The 18796-nt window shown below is 37.8% G+C and overlaps 1 protein-coding gene and 2 long non-coding RNA genes across 7 annotated transcripts in view; 2 read left to right on the top strand and 1 right to left on the bottom strand.

The window, feature by feature from the left end:
• The window catches only part of LOC134799169 (uncharacterized), a 238318-nt gene that overhangs the window by 121209 nt on the left and 98313 nt on the right, over positions 1–18796 (top strand). The gene's annotated exons all lie outside the window — the stretch shown is intronic.
• The window catches only part of LOC134799093 (nephrin-like), a 139284-nt gene that overhangs the window by 91332 nt on the left and 29156 nt on the right, over positions 1–18796 (top strand). The window lies entirely within an intron of this gene.
• LOC134799166 (uncharacterized) overlaps positions 1–18796 on the bottom strand; it is a 117837-nt gene that overhangs the window by 5740 nt on the left and 93301 nt on the right. The window lies entirely within an intron of this gene.

Genomic DNA, 18796 nt, shown 5'->3' on the forward strand with positions numbered 1-18796 from the left:
AACGCAAACGCGTACGTCACGTCACCCTATCAAATGAAATTTACATTAGGGGTACAGTCACCTGCAATAATATTTTACACAGCGAAGGCCGCAAAAATATCTGACGCAATCTTATTTGTAGAGCCAATAAGAGCGTGTCACATATTTTTGCGGCCTTCGAAGAGTAACATATTATTGCAGGTGACTGTACACTCCTAAAGGCTCGTTAACGTTAAAGTAACATTTGCGTGCAGACTGCAACATTAACGCAGATGTAGTCTAAATTAGAATGTCACCTTTAAACTACTTTATTCAGTTTATCAGTTTATTTTGACGACCAGTCTGGCCTAGTGGGTAGAGACCCTGCCTGCGAAGCCGATGGTCTTGGGTTCGAATCCCAGTAAGGGCATTTATTTGTGTGATGACACAGATATTTGTTCCTGAGTCATGGTTGTTTTCTATGTATTTAAGTACATATTTATATATTACATATATCGTTGTCTGAGTACCCACAACACAAGCCTTCTTGAGCTTACTGTGGGACTTAGTCAATCTGTGTAAGAATGTCCTATAATATTTATTTATTATTATTTATTATCAGGGAGATTGGCAATGTATCAAACGTTTTCTGCTGCTGCAGTCGTAATCGGAATTTTACATTTATGTTATAAATTGAAATCGCAAGCAAAACAAAAGTCAAATCAGTTGAAAAATAAAGTAAAGTATTTATTCTTAATTGTTAACTGTGTACATAAGATGTCATATACAGGAGATATCGAACCAACAGTTGCCAATTTCGAGCTTAAGTACAATATGATCTTAAAACTACTAGTTTCGAGCTTAAGTACAATATGATCTTAAAGCTATTAGTTTAAGCTTTCTTACTAACTTATACTTATCTAACTCGTGATTCCAGAAAAATGACTCAAATTGTTTAAATGATTCACAATCGATTTGAACAAGCTTGAATCTTACATGTTTAAATGATTCACAAGCGATTTGAACAAGCTTGAAATCTTACAAGTAAGTAGTGGTCCAGCAAAATCTGTACACTGAATTATAGGCGACTTATCCTAACTACAAGCAACAAGCAATTAAAATAAGCAAGACGAATGCCTGGCATTAAGCGGGCGATATGCAACAATAATTACGATACCGGATTCATTTCGGCAAAAGCGCTATCATCTGGATTGGTGCGGTGCGGCGCAAGTTTTTTGGACCGTGGCCAGGGGCCCTACTATTGGTTGTCACTTTTCAACCCCTATGCACATATGTTACTTTTTAGGAACGCCATTTTCGAAAGAAGAAAACGTAAGACTGACAATTTCTAGTCACTTGGTGTACATTATTTGCTTAGAATGTCATTTTTACTACAGGTTGGTTCTTTGTACCGTCACGCTCCGTGATTGTTACGCCATTTAGGGTTCTAGCTAAATTAGGCATTCCATAGCTTAAGTATGGAACAACCAATTTAACTAGAACCGTAAATGGGGTAACAATCGCGGAGCGTTATGGTACATTATATTTTGATTAGGATTGGTGCGGTGCGGCGCAAGTTTTGGAGCAAAAGCATCATTTGTATCGGATTAAGTATTAGTAAAGGATATGAAATTGACCGTTTATTTAAATCTCACGCGAACAAACACATCATTAGCTATAAAATCTATGTCCCACTGCAGAGCATTGTCGCGTTCTCACCTTCTCAGTGACAAAGGTGTTTTTAGCTTTAGTCTTTATGCGCAAGTTCCAGAATATTCTTGAAAGTTTCTGGAAACTTACATGAGAATTTATAGCAAGTTCAGTACATAAAAATGAACTCCATACTTTTAACGTGTAGGTGTTCTCTCTTGTAATAATAAATTCAGCCGTGAGTTCCTAGACATTGGTAGTGGCAACGAACTGCATTCGGGAAAATGGCAATGTTTTATTAAGTTTAGACGTACTACCCGTGCCTTAGTAATTGACCAGCGAACCATGACTATAGGCAATCTAACAATAGGCTCTATAATAACACTTAACAAAAAAATATTTGGACTAGTTAGCGCGGTTGCACGGAACGGGTGAGCGGGTTAACGAAAAATTGTATGAGCAACGCTAACGCGCTGGCCACGACATTGCGCGACTGGCTTCGGCTAAGGCGACAACAATAGGTTGGAGCAAGACTCAGTGATCGGATCTTTCGTTCCCACCGATGGTTTTTGCCTTAGCCGAAGCCAGTCGCGCAATGTAGTGGCCAGCGCGTAACTGTCGCGGACGCGTGCGACGCATTTTATATGCAACTAGACGGGCCCGCAGCTCCGCTCGCGTAAATGAAATAAAGAGTGTGTCAACCCTGCCAGGGTTCATAACGGTGATAGGGATTTCTTATTTGTACCCGTTATTTGGATAACTTAATAGGCAAAATATCTGAAAAAAATTATGTGATTTGATAAAAGGCAAAATTATACTTTTTCATCTACGTAGTTATTTATTTAAAACTCGTTTCAACATAAAATTATTATTTATTTTTATAAGCCTAATTGCAAAAACGTTCATTAGATTAATATCCGCCTTAAGACGAATATGGACGACCACCGCCCATAAATCGCCTTTTGGTACAAACGTACGTACTCCCCATTTCCCTTTCTGAATACTAACATTACTTACTACGGTTATGTGAATCCTGGCCTCCGAGAAAAGACAAAACAAAACACACCATGTTTCTCGGTCTTGCGATAGCTCTCACCAGTCCCCATGGCCGAGGATAAGCAGATCTCGAGCAACTACGTCGTTCCAGCGGTAGGTACCTATGACGTCCAATTGGGCGTCTCCCATTTCGTTGTCCCAAGTACGCTCTCGTCACGGCACGATCCTCTCCCATTCTCTCTAAATGTCCGAGCCAATGTAAGCTTAGCCACTTTTGTCTCTCAGTATTCCGCCAGTATATCGGAACACATCCTTATTTCTCTAGCAACAGAGTTATATTACGATATTTGGCCGACTGCTGACTGTACGTTTGCTTATTTTCACCAGGTCGTTTCGCTCAAAAATATCTGAACATGCACTTAAATTTTATCTACCTACATTATAACTTGCTATCAACTTTGTATTTTTGGCCCATCTCGGCAGCCCGGTCCCCGGACGAATTTGTTTGCCGAAGCTGTGAAAGTAAATCTGAATAACATAACTCAAAAAGAAATTTAAAACAACAAAATACAAATTACTATTGATATTGATAAGGCATTATCAGTCATTATATGGCATGTCACTCGTATGGGCATAAACTAAGGTAAAAGGTTGAGGTTGACAGCACTTTTTATTTTACTTCGAGTAAAAAAGGCCTAAATCACTGCATACCAACATAACAAACATAATTTTGGTTATTTGAAGTTCGAAACGAATCCAACCGAGAGTTTCCGAAAATAGCCGATAGTCGTAAAATGAAGAATGTTATGAAAATTTCTTTTGCTTATTGTAAATTAAATACGCATCGAAAGCGATAGTTTTTATGCTCTAGTTATATTCTCATACTTAGATAATAGATTATAACAGTTTTTTCTTATCATACGTGCGTCGTATTTGAGAAACGTGTCAAAAACTTTTTTCGAAATTTGTAAGGCGCCATCTCGCTTCTTCCCTCGTTTTTTATCCCGTTCTGGTTTTTCAATTTTATATATATGATGATGGCATCCGCGTGCATGCGCCCGCTCCGTGCAGCCGTCGCGCCAGCTAGCGGCCGCCCTTATACTTATTGCAAAGTGATAACAGGTTAGGATCAAGGTTGACTCACGCTAGACCGGCCCGGGCCCGGGCCGAGGTGCCCAACATCTCATTTTCTATGACGGCTGCGGTGATCTGATCACGTGGTCCTTTCCATAGAAAACGAAGCGCCGGAAGCTCCGGCCCCGGCCCGGTCTAGCGTGAGTCATCCTTTAGTCTGCTGTAATAAATACAGTGCTGTAATAAATAAGCAACATCCATGTTGTGATATATTATTTAGAATAAGATAAAATAAAGGTGAAAATGCCAAGTAAGTATTCAACGACAAACCACATCGCATCATTTTATACTCAAGAGCGACGAAAATAGGTCGATTTGTATAAAACAAATCTAAACAAACTGACCCGTTTTCAGTTGATATTTAGTGTAGTAGACAGATTAAAACAAGAAAACCTTATTATTGTAAGCCAAATAAAATTAATAAAGTAAGAACATAGGAATTAGATTCTCAATAACAATGATAACGGCATATTTATTATGAAAAGTTATATTAAACATGACCCGTTTTCAATTGCTATAAAGTGTAGTATACAGATCTGAAACTACAAAACAGTACTAATTAATAAAATTCATAGTGCATTCAAAAAACTAAAATGACATGGTCATAAATCGCGCACATTAACATCGCGGGGTTGGCAACGCGCCAGGTGCCTCGACTACTGGCAGTGGAGGGTTAAAGTTAACCCGTTACTGCAGTGCTAAGGTAAATACTAAAGACATTAGTATTGCCCGAGAATGCCAAAAAGCTACATACATTTCATAGTAACGTGTGCGCTGGTAACTAAAATATCATCAGAACAAATACCGGTGACTGTCCTAGCATTTTCAAAGTATCAGGAAGTTATTTTACGTTTTCACCTTTTACGTTTCTAAATCATGGTGTTAGCGACGCTACGACAAGACGCGGATAATTATAAGTTAGACTAAGATCAAATTCGATTAAGACTGTATTCTCAATAAAGATTTATTTGATAGGTAGGGAAAACCGCGATTAGATTGTCAGTAGTCATAAGTATTCAAAATATCCGTTATTTAACTCGTAGGTTCGTAATAAGTTTTAGGTCACCCAGTAAGTTAGGAAAAAACATGGTTAAACCTATTTCCCAATTCCCAAGTAATCACTATAAACTTGGTAAAATAATGTAGACTCTGTCATTGGTTAACCAAAGAAAGGCGGATCAAGACAAGGAAGTCTCAATATGAAAGGGACAGACTGACCGCTTCTCATTGGTCGGCCAAACTCGAGCTCAGCGCTCCGATACAGCGTAATTTTCACTTAGAAACATACACGTTTCATTAATTAGTTCGTAACCTGTTAAAGTTACATCATAACAATATTTGTAGATATTATAGGTCGTTAGCCTAGTCACCTAGTTAGATAAGAATCATAAGGCAGTCACAGGTAGACAAAGGCCTGCGAGTCGGCAAAGGGCCATAAACCATCCATTGTATTCATTTCGGCCGCTTTCCTATCTATTGTAAGCCAAGTCGTAAGGACTAGTGAACTTGTTATCGTTTGTTTTTATAACTAATGAACGTAGTTAACTATTTGTAATAGTTTTAAGTCAGTAATTAATCGGATGTATGTAATATGAGTCGCAGAACGATAGCGGGATAATGAAAATTCACCCGAAAATGACCGTATGACGTAATCGACCAATCACAGGCCGATTAATTCCGCGAATTAAGACATGATTTTATCTCCCTATCGTAGGTGACTCTCTTTCTTGATTTTTCGTATAAAAGTAAGACGGAACCGCTTCGGATCGTACAGTACACCAGGAGCAGCCGAAAAGGAAAAACCAAAAGGAAGAAAACCAAAGGAAGAAAACCAAGGAAGACCTGAGGGATCCGAAGCTGTACCGCCTAATCGTTATAGGAGTATTTTTATATTTGTACCGCGAAAATAAAAGTCAGTTTTTAAATCGTGTAGTTTATTTTTTAACGCGAGGCGGTAGAAGATATTCGTCGAGGGCTTCGCACCGGGGCATCAAGTAGGCTGGGGCGACTGCGGTTTCGAGCGAGGCGCCAGTAGACCAGTTACCTTCTCCAACTGCTATCGTCGGCTATATTGGACGTTGAGAGTTCAATACATGGTCACTGTCTATAAAACAATCCGAAAGAAGCCGTGCCTAGATAGGACAATCGCGCGAGTAGCGAGGTGTGGGTCGCGCGCACCCGAGCTGCATACATCGCCATTGTTAGTAGCTCGGTACTATGGTGTCGTATTTGAAATATTTGTAATTTTTGGGCAAAAGTCTGTGACAACCCTACTGTGTTCTTGTGCGGTGTCGGCATTTACGTCAACATCAAAGGCGTCGGTCCACTGTTACTGTTTACACTGTGCCATAATATGGTCATGTTACCAATGTCCTGGAAAGTTCATACTCGTAGATATCGTAAGCTGTTTCTATTTCCCGTGTCGATTCAATTAGGAACAGTCCTGGAAACCTTGCAGGACTCGTTGGATCATGTTCCGAGGATTGACACAGTAGCCAATGAAAAGCAGTATGGCAATAGTGTTTAATAAGGCGTAAATAGTATAATAAGGATTTTGATGATGATGCAGTTGTTGAACTGAGAATGACAGACCAACTCGAACTTACACTGATATTAGAATGACATCTAACTAATGTCCTTCAGTTATCGTGCATTTCTCTCGAAATTGTACGTACGCACTATAACAAAATAACATGATTCAAATATTATTCCGATGTCAGTGTACGTTCGAATTGACCTGTGCCAATTTCGGTCAAAAGATGACGCTCAATATTGGAGGAACGCGACATTGCATTTTATGTATAGTTGCAGGCACATGAGCTAACATGTTACGTATTTGAAGATACAGTCAAATAATTTAATATCCATACCATTTCGTGCCTTGGCACAGTGACAGTCAATATGAATCACTAGGGACCTCTAGGGAATATTGTCACTGTGACAAAGTACGAAATAGCACTGAAATTAAATTCCTTGATTACCGTACTATACGATAAAATACTACTGATCTTACACGGGCACTGTGTCTAGTAAGCAAGTTGTATTATAAAAATCGCAATACCTTTCTGTACGTGCGAAGAATGCTAAGAGCTTGGAAGAGACCTAAGTACGAATACTATCGTCTAGTGAATGTCTCAAAGGTATTTTCGAGATTCAAAACATAGTCATTTTGGAAAGACAAAGCTGGAAGTCCTGGGTTCTAATCCGGTAAGGACGATTAATCGTCATCACGAATATTTGTTCGTGAGTTATAGATGTTTTATATGTGTTTATACGTATTTATCTATATATTAAAATCCGCGTCTATTAGGTACCCACAACACAAGCCTTATTACTTATTAGGCTTGCATTTGATTCCAAAGATTTCAAAAGTAACAATAGGCTGTTTCTTGTAATGCCGTCTTTACGAAGTAATATACCGGGTGTGGCCTGTAACACGAGCAAATAATTAAAACATAGATTGTACTCCTCAAACGGTGACACTTTTGTTCAACAACTTTTAAAAATTATGAAGTATTTAGACTCCCTATTTTTCATACAAAATAAGTATTATCTTCAATGGACGCCATCGCCACGCCATATCATTGTGATTGACGTTGCTTGTCACGCCTTAAACATAACAAAATTCGCAAAACATTGCGTCTTAGAATAAACTTTAAAGTGTATTAAAAATCAAACCACAAGTAATTTTTAAAAGTCGCTGAACAAATGTTGGTCAGTATGAGGAGTACAGCCTACAGTTACATTTTTTGCTCATGTTACAGGCCACACCCGGTATGTCAAGCGTTGATTTGTCAAAAATGTCCCATATTTTTTTAATATTCATTCTTTTAAGTATTTCTTCTTTCCCTTTTGCAAAGCTAGTAAACGATTGTAACAATACAAAGTAACATGTTACATTGTAACGTTTTATTAATAGAATTTTCCACCGAAAATAATTCTCATCCAATTAGTGGATTGAACACATGTACTGAAATAAGCGCCAATAATACATTTTTTATTCGAATTGTAAACGCCAGTGAGCAACAGAAAATAAAACATTCGATATTAACCGACCAACAAATTTAGACCCCTCATTAATATAAAATGTAATCCAATCGATAGTCCATCTGATTTTGGTTAGGTTATAATGCTGACGCTTCAATTTGCGTCATATTTGTGAGATAAAAATGAATGTTTTGTTTGAAATCGGTATCTGCATCAAAGTGAGAAAATTCGCTCTTTTTTATATATTCAGTGGTTCGTGTGTCATATTTACATCAAATATTTTGACTGATCTATGGCATGCTAAATGTTATTTTAACAGTGTATATCTTATGTATATGCTATTGCATTTTTATAAAATAACTATGAAAGACGTAATCATCAGAACAAATTATTTTGTACATATACTTTATTAAAACAAAGTGTATTTCATTGAGAACATAGGGCAGATATTTTTGAAGCCGAGTACGTCTCGGTTTCAAATTAGAACTAGACATTTTCTTCCACACACCCACCAATCAGCTCTTATATGTCATGCTAAAATTCTCAAACAGCGTGTTAAACAGTTTACAAGCTGATACTTAGTCAATGTACCTCCCTTAGGATTAGGTAATTGCCTCAAAGTCAGGCGCTGGCGTGGTGCCAAGAGGCTTCACATGCCAGAAGAATTTGATGCCTTCGTTAGGGCGATAGATTTAGTAGGTTTAGTGGTCATTAACTTACTCAATAGGCGAAGAGATGGTTGTGTTATTAAAATGAATAATGTAGGTAAGTTGGGGTAAGACTAACATAATTTATTTTGCTTGGGGCAAGACAAACAGTATGGGGATTCCATACAAGTGATAGTCTTACCCCACCTTATCTTAGCTGTTTGATTGTTTATGGTTTTTATTTGACGGTATTTGTTAATCAGTAGGGTATCCATACATTTGTAGAAATTATAGGACATAATTATATTATTAATAATAAGTAATTATTGACACGATCAGATGGTTGTTACGAGTTAAATGTTGGATTAGGAATTATTTATCAGCCTATTTTAAATTTTGCTGAAGCAAATTCATTTGTAATTTACTTTTTTTTATTTGCCTAGTTTAGTGTCCCACTGCGGGGTACAGGCCTCCCCTCCTTTCGTCCACTCAACCATATCATTTGTACTTTCCCGCCAATCTGGATAAAATGCGTCCAAGTCGTCCCTTAAGTCGTACTTTATAATTATAAACCTCTTAATGTAGATTAATTTGATAATTATTATAAACACTTGAAAACAATACTTACACTGTAAACCAAACATTATATTCAGAACAGCTTGCCAGCGTGTTTGAGTATTCCATATCGTGGAAATACTTATTCTAACTCATTGTGAAGTTTCAAGTAATAAGCTGCCTGGCAAACTTACGCCAAACTACTATTTTGCACAACGCCATTTTCCTCAGATCGAAGTGGAACTATTTCCAATATAATTTAGGTATATTGTTAGTTCTTGCAGTAGGAGTTACGAAGTTAGGACATTCTCTTAAACTACTCTTAAAATTGAGTGAGTAGGTAAAGCAATGAACTAGAATAAGTATAGAATAGAAGTCTGACTTGAGCTGAAAAAATATCCCACGTGTTCCGCGAGCGAGTGTCTCAAGCCTCAACTGTACTGCGCGTAGATTGACAATGTCAAATATTGTGATGCCGCGCAAGATTTTTGACGTATAATTTTTTTTTTTTTTTTTTTTCGTTACCAATCACAACTTTTTTTATGCGGAGGTTGTAATATAGTTTTCTTTATATGTATAAAACCTGTTGAAGCACAATTACACCAAAATCTAGCTAGTGGAAATAGAGTATGATGTCAGAATTAGATCTTTAGAACTGCATGTTACTATTTAATGAAGTGGATGCATGCTTAACAAGCTTTCATTGAAGTCGACATGACCTAATTCTATTATGTTGTAAACTGGTCCTAACTTGCTACTTGACAATGTATTGTTATAAACGGAGTGTAATTATTTAACTGAAACAAAACTGTCTTATCTTTAAAACATTCTCCTTTTGATTCGATACACAAACGTTTGTGAAAATTAATAATAACAACAACATGCATAGTAAAGTGTATTTATCCTTACTTGTTTTATCATGTAAACAAACACATGTCGAAGACATTATCATACTTTTCTCTGGAATTACACAATAATCATCACATTCATCACTTAAAATGTTATTGTACCTATACTTAAAGAAACTCACAAAGTATTGAAAGCAACAACTGAAAAATATCATTTCTAATAAGTTTTTCGTCAATAATCGCAGTAACGAACGGATCACCTCAAAGAAATCTGACATTACGATGTCTATAGATTGTTTATGAATCGTATTATTGTTGGAACGACACTTTGACGTCACGTTTGTTTACATGATAAGACACGTAAGCCAAGGATGAATACACTTAAAAAAAATTGTCAACGTATTATTCGGTCATCCTGTACAAGTACATGCCCATAGTCATCTTATAAAAACTCCCAAAGTTCCGAATCGTAAAAAGCAACAATGCGCTTATTGTATCATCAAAATGATATTAAACCGTCAAAAATTGTGGCTTGTACCTAGAGGCGTGCCTTGTTGCTTGGCTTGTTGATGTTATGCCTCATGGCATTAAGTTCGCCTTTTGTACATTAAGTTATTCTTTTCTGCAATAAAGTTTAAATAAATAAATAAATAAATATTAAAATATATCCAATTCACTCTTTTTTACGATCTTTAAAACATTGAATACTCCGTATTTAACGCTATATCAAATAAATCTCCAAAATATTCCAGACTTATTGAATATTATTCTAAAGAATTCTTAAAAAATGTTGTATCCCAAAATTTCCATCACAATTTTATGCCTCATGCAAGTCATATTTTGCTATTTATGCAAAATGAAGATAAAGTATTCGGGAATTTATGGTCACCCCAGCATTTGCAGGACTGTCCCGAAATTTATCTCCTTCTTTATGGAAACTGTAAGAAATGCATTGAGAAATCTTGTTCTTAAATTAAGAGCCGTATTTCGGAGACTTTAAGGTTTGTTTTTGTTTATTTTGCTCTTTTTATGAAGTCAGTGCAGTAGTGAAGGCATTCAGATAAATTAATTCAAAGTGCAAAGGTTATGTACCGTGTAATTTTATAGGAGTGAATTGTCGAAAGAGTTCTTTAGTTGTGCTGTTGGGCATAACATTGTTGGAAATATTTGAATTCCTTGACTTTGAGAACAAAATTGTATAATAAAAATAAGGTATTTACAATACTTTGGACTTATACTAACCTCCATAAAGCATGACTCACGCTAGAACGGTCCAGGTCCGGGCAGACGCGTCCGACACTTAATTTTTTAACCCCCTACGCAAAAAGAGCGCTGTTAAACGTTTCACGCCATATCTTCTACCAAAAATGTCACTTTTGACACTGACAGATCCGATCCATATCTAATCCATAACATAATTAAATTCATAATTCCTAATTAAAATTAGTATACGTGTTTGTCTGTGCGAATAGCTGTCATTCGCGCAAAACAACAGCCTAGAGATAGACCAAGATAACTCTGCAACGATTTTGATAGCACACGCAGTGCAAGTGTTATTTTTACGTCATAATTCCATAGAAGTATTCATGACGTTTAAAAGAATACTTGCACGGCGTTTGCTATCATAATCGTTGCAGACTTATCTTGGTCTGACTCTAACTGATATGATTCAAATATCGGTTTAATGCCTTCAAATCAAGAGTGAACAGGCACCTTCTGGGCGAGCTGGCTCCATCGTAGGCGACGTCTACGCCTCGGCTAGTCTGTGGCCATGAGTAACCCCATTCATAATAATAAAAAAAAAAGTTGCTCGTTCGAGTTGGCTCGTTTAATTTGTGTAAGAATGTTCTCTAATATTTATTTACAGTACATAATGGTGCTCCATTACGACACCCTGTGCTATAATAAGCACATTACCTAACTACGTCGAAAATTTAAAGGGTCATATGTACTGTAATGAAGGGCGACCTTCCATTGTCACTGAAGCGCAAACTCGTTGACATGTGTATTCTGCCTGTTCTAACCTACGGCGCTCAAACTTGGTCACTCACAGAGATTCAGAAGTCCAAACTGAAGGTTTGCCAACGCGCCATGGAGCGCAGTATTCTAGGTGTCAAAGTTACTGATCGCATAAGAAACACCACGCTGCGCTCTAAAACCCGCATTGCTGACGTAGGCGAAAAAACCGCTAGGCTCAAATGGGACTGGTCCGGTCACGTCTACCGCATGCATCCGGAGAGGTGGGCTAGCGTAGCCACCAAGTGGATGCCGGTAGAGGGACGTGGCCGCGGTAGGCCCAAACGGAGATGGCGAGATGACCTGGACAGCTTCCTGAACAACTGGCCGGAGGAAGCACCAAATCGGGAGTCGTGGAAATTAAGGGGTTGTACTGTAAAACATTGTACAATCCACGTGCAAATAGGTAATTCGCAACTCGTGTCGATTTACCACCACTCCACGCCACTCGTTGATAATTTGCTATTTTTCCCACTTGTGCGATATAACTATTATTTTATGTCGGATCGGACAGTGTGAAAACGCTCTTAGGCGTAATATACAGCCAACATGTACTGATACCTATATTTGCCAACGAAGATTGAGCAGTGTTGGTTAATCCGCTAAGTGGCTGTTGTTTAATATCCTGAGTCGGGAGATAAAAACACCATGCACTGGATTGTGCATATTAGGAAAGTGCATATTTGCATTTTTAGGGTTCCGTACCCAAAGGGTAAAAACGGGACCCTGTTACTAAGACTCCACTGTCCGTCCGTCTGTCTGTCTGTCTGTCTGTCTATCTATCTGTCTGTCTGTCTGTCGGTCTGTCTGTCTGTCTGTCTGTCTGTCCGTCTGTCCGTCCGTCCGTCTGTCCGTCTGTCCGTCTGTCTGTCTGTCTGTCTGTCTGTCTGTCGTGTCTGTCAATAGGCTGTATCTCATGAACCGTGATAGCTAGGCAGTTGAAATTTTCACAGAAGACGTATTTCTGTTGCCACTATAACAACAGATACTAAAAAGTACGGAATCATCGGTGGGTGAATCCGACTCGCGCTTGTCCGATTTTTCGCTGTAAGTTTAAAGGATTTAGCGAACCATATGTTTGAACAACAGCTCTACCACAGATCCCCTATCAATATTATGTATGTAATTACTAACAATTTTATGGATATGTATGTCTGAATTAAATAAATGAATTGAAAAATATTATAAATAAGGGATAAGTTCGCCCTTGTATGTACTACATTTATGTTCTATCTAATGTACCTTTATTCCTCTCTTCCGTACAACAAAGTATTAGTAGTTCACTTACTTACTTAAATGCGAAAGTACCTCTCTCTGTCTGTCTGTTACCTATTCACGCTTAAACTGCTGAACCGATTGATAATTTTGTGAAGAGAAAGCACATAGGAAAGGTTTTATCAATAATTATAATGTGGTAAGTACATCACTTCTTCTTCTTCCTCGCGTTATCCCGGCATTTTGCCACGGCTCATGGGAGCCTGGGGTCCGCTTGACAACTAATCCCATGATTTGACGTAGGCACTAGCTTTTACGAAAGCGACTGCCATCTGACCTTCCAACCCAGAGGGGAAACTAGGCCTTATTGGGATTAGGCCGGTTTCCTCACGATGTTTTCCTTCACCGAAAAGCGACTGGCAAATATCAAATGACATTTCGTACATAAGTTCCGAAAAACTCATTGGTACGAGCCGGGGTTCGAACCCGCGACCTCCGGATTGAAAGTCGCACGCTCTTACCGCTAGGCCACCAGCGCTTCAGGCGTGGTAAGTACATCACCTGCAATAATAAATGTTACACCACGAAGGCCGCAAAAATATCTGACACGACCTTATTTATAGCGCAACAAGATCGTGTCACATATTTTTGCGGCCTTCGAAGAGTAACATATTATTGCAGGTGACTGTACATAGTTTAGTTTAGTTTATTTATTTCATAATGATAAATTACAGTATAAATTATTCTTACGCTAATCTATATGAATTTACATTATGATCGTGAATAATTTAGCATGCAAACATAATTATTTTATTTTTTTATTATTTATTTTATTTTAATTTTAATTATACAATGTCAACAATGATAATAAATAACAAATTTATAATTTAAAAAGAAATTTGAGAATTATCGTCAAATTGAAAAAACCCAATAAATAACAGAATACATGTCTAATATCTCATAATGATCGTCATACTAAAACTAAGAGCGGTAATCATAGGTAATAAGTTCAGAACGAATGTCAATCAATTTTACATGAGCTAAGTATAATGTCAAATAGTTATTTCAATTTTAATTCCATGTATTCATCCACTGAATATAATGGGTTATTATTATTACATAAAAAGTTCCTCAGTTGACGTTCAAATGCTTTGTCAGATATTTCAGTTCTTCGGAGTTTTCAATTCGGCGGATAGACGTTCGTAATAAGTTGGGCCCATTACTCGCGGATTCTTACATGAAAGTGCCATGCGACGCGGCACTGTTCGCAGTCTTCCCGTCGATCTGATTTGTTTGCCGATGACTTCACACGTTTGAACATAGACAAGTTTTTTCTCACGAACATCAGAACTTGAAACATGTATAGTGAATAATGCGTCATTATGCCATTATTTTTAAAAAAGTTCCTTACAGTGGTGCATTGGCTTAACTCCAGTCAGTAAACGGATCGCACGCTTTTGGAGGATTAATACTCTTGTGGCATCTGTGGAATTTCCCCAAATCAGTGTGCCGTATGACATCAAGGAGTGATCCTATATTATAATCCTAATCCTAATTTATTCCGAATTTATTAAATGAATTTCAACAAAGACTAGATAAAACCCAGACTATTGCACTGTTTCAAGTGAAATTACCATACAAACGCTTTATTTAAAGATATTCAAAATTATAACTTCATCAACCTCGTATCTGACTCCTTAAAACACCTTGAAAATGAACTTTATGCTGCGAACTTTAAGCTTGTGTTTACAACTATTACTATTTACAGAGAAATATCCTCAACAAAGTAATCTGAAATGTTGAATGTAAGCTTGGAGCATCCAAATACTTGGCGTTGCCAAAAAATCTGCGTAAACAATTTCAGGCAGTCTAGACATTTTCTGCATTAACTTAGAAAGACTGAATTCTAGTTTTAACTTTAAACTTACAGGCCAATTTGTACGTACACTGACATCAGAATTATACAGGGTCTTTTTGGACCGTTAGCCATATTGTGCGAGGTGATTAGGTAGGTCATACTGAACAACTTTTTCTATGGGATCTGCCCCGAAATCCCAAAAAAAATTGGCCTTCCCATAGAAAACAAGTCACAAATCGTGGAGTGAGCCACGCCTGCTGGAAGTCTCTATGTTGACATCCATTCTACCAAAATGTATGAAACGGCCAAAACAATTTTTGTGATTTCGGAGTTGGTCCCATAGTAAAAGTTGTTCAGTATGGCCTACCTAATCACCTCGCACAATATGGCTAACGGTCCAAAAATGACCCTGTATATTGAAACATGATATACTATAATTATCGTGCGTCGTCTCGGCCGCGCTAATAGGTACTAGCGGGCAAGTCTCAGCGAAATGAATTTGCACGAATTACAGCTAACTGATATGATTCCAATATCATTATAATATCGGCTTGATATCAGTGCACGTTCGAATGGGCTTGTAAAATGTGACGTTGTCAACGAAAACGAAGTATCTAGATCGGACTTATGCTTATCACCCTGAACGCAGGCCTGTTGACTTGACTAAAAGGGCAATTCGAACGCACTGAGATTAGAATGATATTAAAATCATGTTATTTAGTGATCGTGCGCCTGGCTCGAGCCAGTACATGGACACTTGGACAAGTACGAGCAAAATGCACGATACTTAAATAACAGACTGACATCATTTAGGTGTCCTTCTGATGTCAGTGTATGTCGAATTAAATAGGACTGGAAGCACAAAATAAATAATAGTAGGTACAGAAGAAGTCTCTAACAAAACGCGTCTGTTACGATCAGCACAGATATGGCCGCTAGGTGGCGACAGCGCCACGCGCGACTTATGGCTTTCCCCAAAATTGGTGTGGAACGAATGTACTTTTAGCTACCTGTAGCAAAGCGACGAAATTGCGGAGTGAGCCACGCCTGCTGGAAGTCTCTATGTAGATTGGAATTATACTTTTCACCCCGAATGCAGGCCTATAAACTTATCTAATTTGAAATACATTTATGCATATCTAAACCTCTTCTTTCAAACATTGGCGCATTGCCAGCGTATTCTCGATGTTTTCAGCCAATTAAATATGCAGTTCAACATTTAATGCGTTTGAGTTTAAATGTTTTGAATGTATAATGTGTTTATTGGTGATGTTTTGTGGTTGTTTAATGTTGTAATTGAAATTAATTCAATGATTTTATTAATTACAACATCCTTCTTTATTCTTTTTACTCTGTTTTGTGTTTGTATTTTTAGTATATTGTACTGACATGACTGTGTTGTTTTCACATTAAAGAACTTGGAATTGATATTGAAAATTGATTTCCGAGAATAAGTGCAAATAGCTTTGATAACAGTTCATAAGTAGTTGCTTTTTTTAATATTAAGCGAATTTTCATCCTATAACAGAATTATTTCAACGAAGAACAATACGTAGTCTTTATAATACTGGTCATGTGTAAAATGGAACTGAGCTTGACGTGACGAAAATGTGAATATTTGGCCTTAATTCAATTGTCAAATCTTTACCCGTGTCCTGCCAGTATATTCTTCAGGTTAGTGGCACTGTAAAGGGCCTAGCTAATATGAACGTTAGAGAACGCCAATCGAAACATAATATACCTATGGAAATAATCATTACATCTGTCATCCCGGTACATTTTTTTTCGTTTGGAGTTTGCCGATGTGTCAACAAATTTTTATGCAGGGGCCCCTCTTTTCTACAGCTGACTGCACGATTGTTATCTTGACTAGGCCCCCGATATTCATCGCCGAAATCGTAGTCATAATTGGCGTTACAGCCAGGCAGGCGTTCGTTAAAACGCAGCGCGATTCGTATGCCGCGCGACCGACAGCTACGTGCCAAAAGCGGCTCGGATATGCTGTAATCCCAGTCGACATATTAGACATCAGTAAGGCCTTATTCGCTCTATATTTTCCAATAACCTATAATTTATTATACAACATTGTTTTTTTCATAATATTTTCTAAGAAAATTAATGGTACGAGCCAAGGTTCGAAGCACCCACCCAAACACCAATCCTCAAGTCCCACGCATCGCGGTCCCACTACGCTTGTTGATATAGGTACGCATATATTTACCAAAAGTGTCATTCTATGGAACTTGCTAACTATGTAAACAAACCGCCATATCAAAATTGTCTCTGAATGTCAATTTACTAGTGACTTTTGGTTACATAGTTAGCAAGTTCCATAGAATGACACTAAGGGATATATCCATTATTGCTCTATAATAGCATCATCAGCAAAAGTATGATAAACACAAAAATATAGTCCCCACAAACTAAATATCCGGAATTAGGACATCGAATAAACCCGTGCTTGTCTTGCTACGACAACAAGGTGTCTCAGTACCGTTTTCCGCAAATCTCTTTCGTCAGGCCTGTGTGGTAGACCATGCCTGTCTCGCCTCGGTATATTCTGTCACGAAAAACGGTGTCTCTCCGGTGTTCCATAATCCGGTCTGCAATAGACGCAAAGGCCAATGATATTAAATATATTAAAAACGGGTCACTCACGTATTTTAAGTCAAAAAACGCTCGACATGTTTCACTCCGTACCGAGGAGTATCATCAGGAGCTTGCGTTTACGGTGACGGACCGGCGCAGACTCCTACCACCGCACCGTATATATATTTAATATATATGTCTGTGTCTCACGGAAGTTTTGTTATTAAAAAGACCAATGATGATGATGATGATGTCATACTGTTCAAAAACATTTCCTGTGCACATCTATATAACCTCATAGTGACTCCGTAAGTCACACATTTTAAAACAAGCCGTACATCCTAAAGGAAGGAAGCAATACAGTGAAAGAATCCTTCCGTCTTGGATGGCCTCCAGCGGGCCAGTGAATCAAAAGAAAAATATTTGTTTAGAGCAGTGCGGGGCAGAGTCGATATCGATATCGAGCAGTCTACGAGTAAAACTACCTATTCGGATTCAGACTATACCAGAATTACGGCAGCAGTATTGTAGCAACATTAAGGTGACAGTCCATTTCGAACGACAGCTGCACTACCATTCATTTTAGTATGAAAATTGACAATAACACCGACGCGTTCGGACCAGTAGTGCAGCTGCGGTCAGAAATTGAATGTTACCATTACTGTTGTTTGCATTGCTGTCGCAAATGTCGAAATTCTTGGCAGAAACAAGTCGTCAGTAATGTCGCGCTGCAATATACTTCAGCAATTAATTATTATTTGCTTTACAAGGGGCCAAAGTGGTTGATTGACGCCTTGTGCTAATATTGATGCTAAGGTACCCAAACAAGCGAAAGCTTCTTATATTGCATTTGTTCGAAAAGTGGAACCTTTCATCAGCGAGGGTTTCAAGGAACTTTAAACAAACCTTGCTATCGAGAGAACACAACATTTTTCACCACACCAACCCGAGTAAAACTGTGAACTAACTGTGAAACATTACAAATCAAATTCAAATAATCGTTATTAAATGTTTATCATTAAAAATGATGATTTTTCAACTTTAAAGTCAGTTCTAAGCCAACATCAAGAAACAACTCAAAATTTGCGTCACATTATTAAACTTTACTAGGTACTCTTGTGGATAAAATGCAATTTTCTAATTAAGTTTTTGAAGTATAAAGAGAGCCTTTACGAGCTGGTGTGGTGTAAAATAAGTTTTTTATTTTCGACAGCAGTATCGATATCCAATAATATCTATCTATGCCTTCTCCTCCCTACCAGCCTTAGGAAGCTGTTTTGCCGAACCGAATCAATAAGCCGAGCTATTTGCTTGAAAGCAAAGATATTACGTACAGATGAGAT

The sequence above is a fragment of the Cydia splendana genome, chromosome 18 (assembly GCF_910591565.1).
Source record: "Cydia splendana chromosome 18, ilCydSple1.2, whole genome shotgun sequence".
Lineage (NCBI taxonomy): Eukaryota > Metazoa > Arthropoda > Insecta > Lepidoptera > Tortricidae > Cydia > Cydia splendana.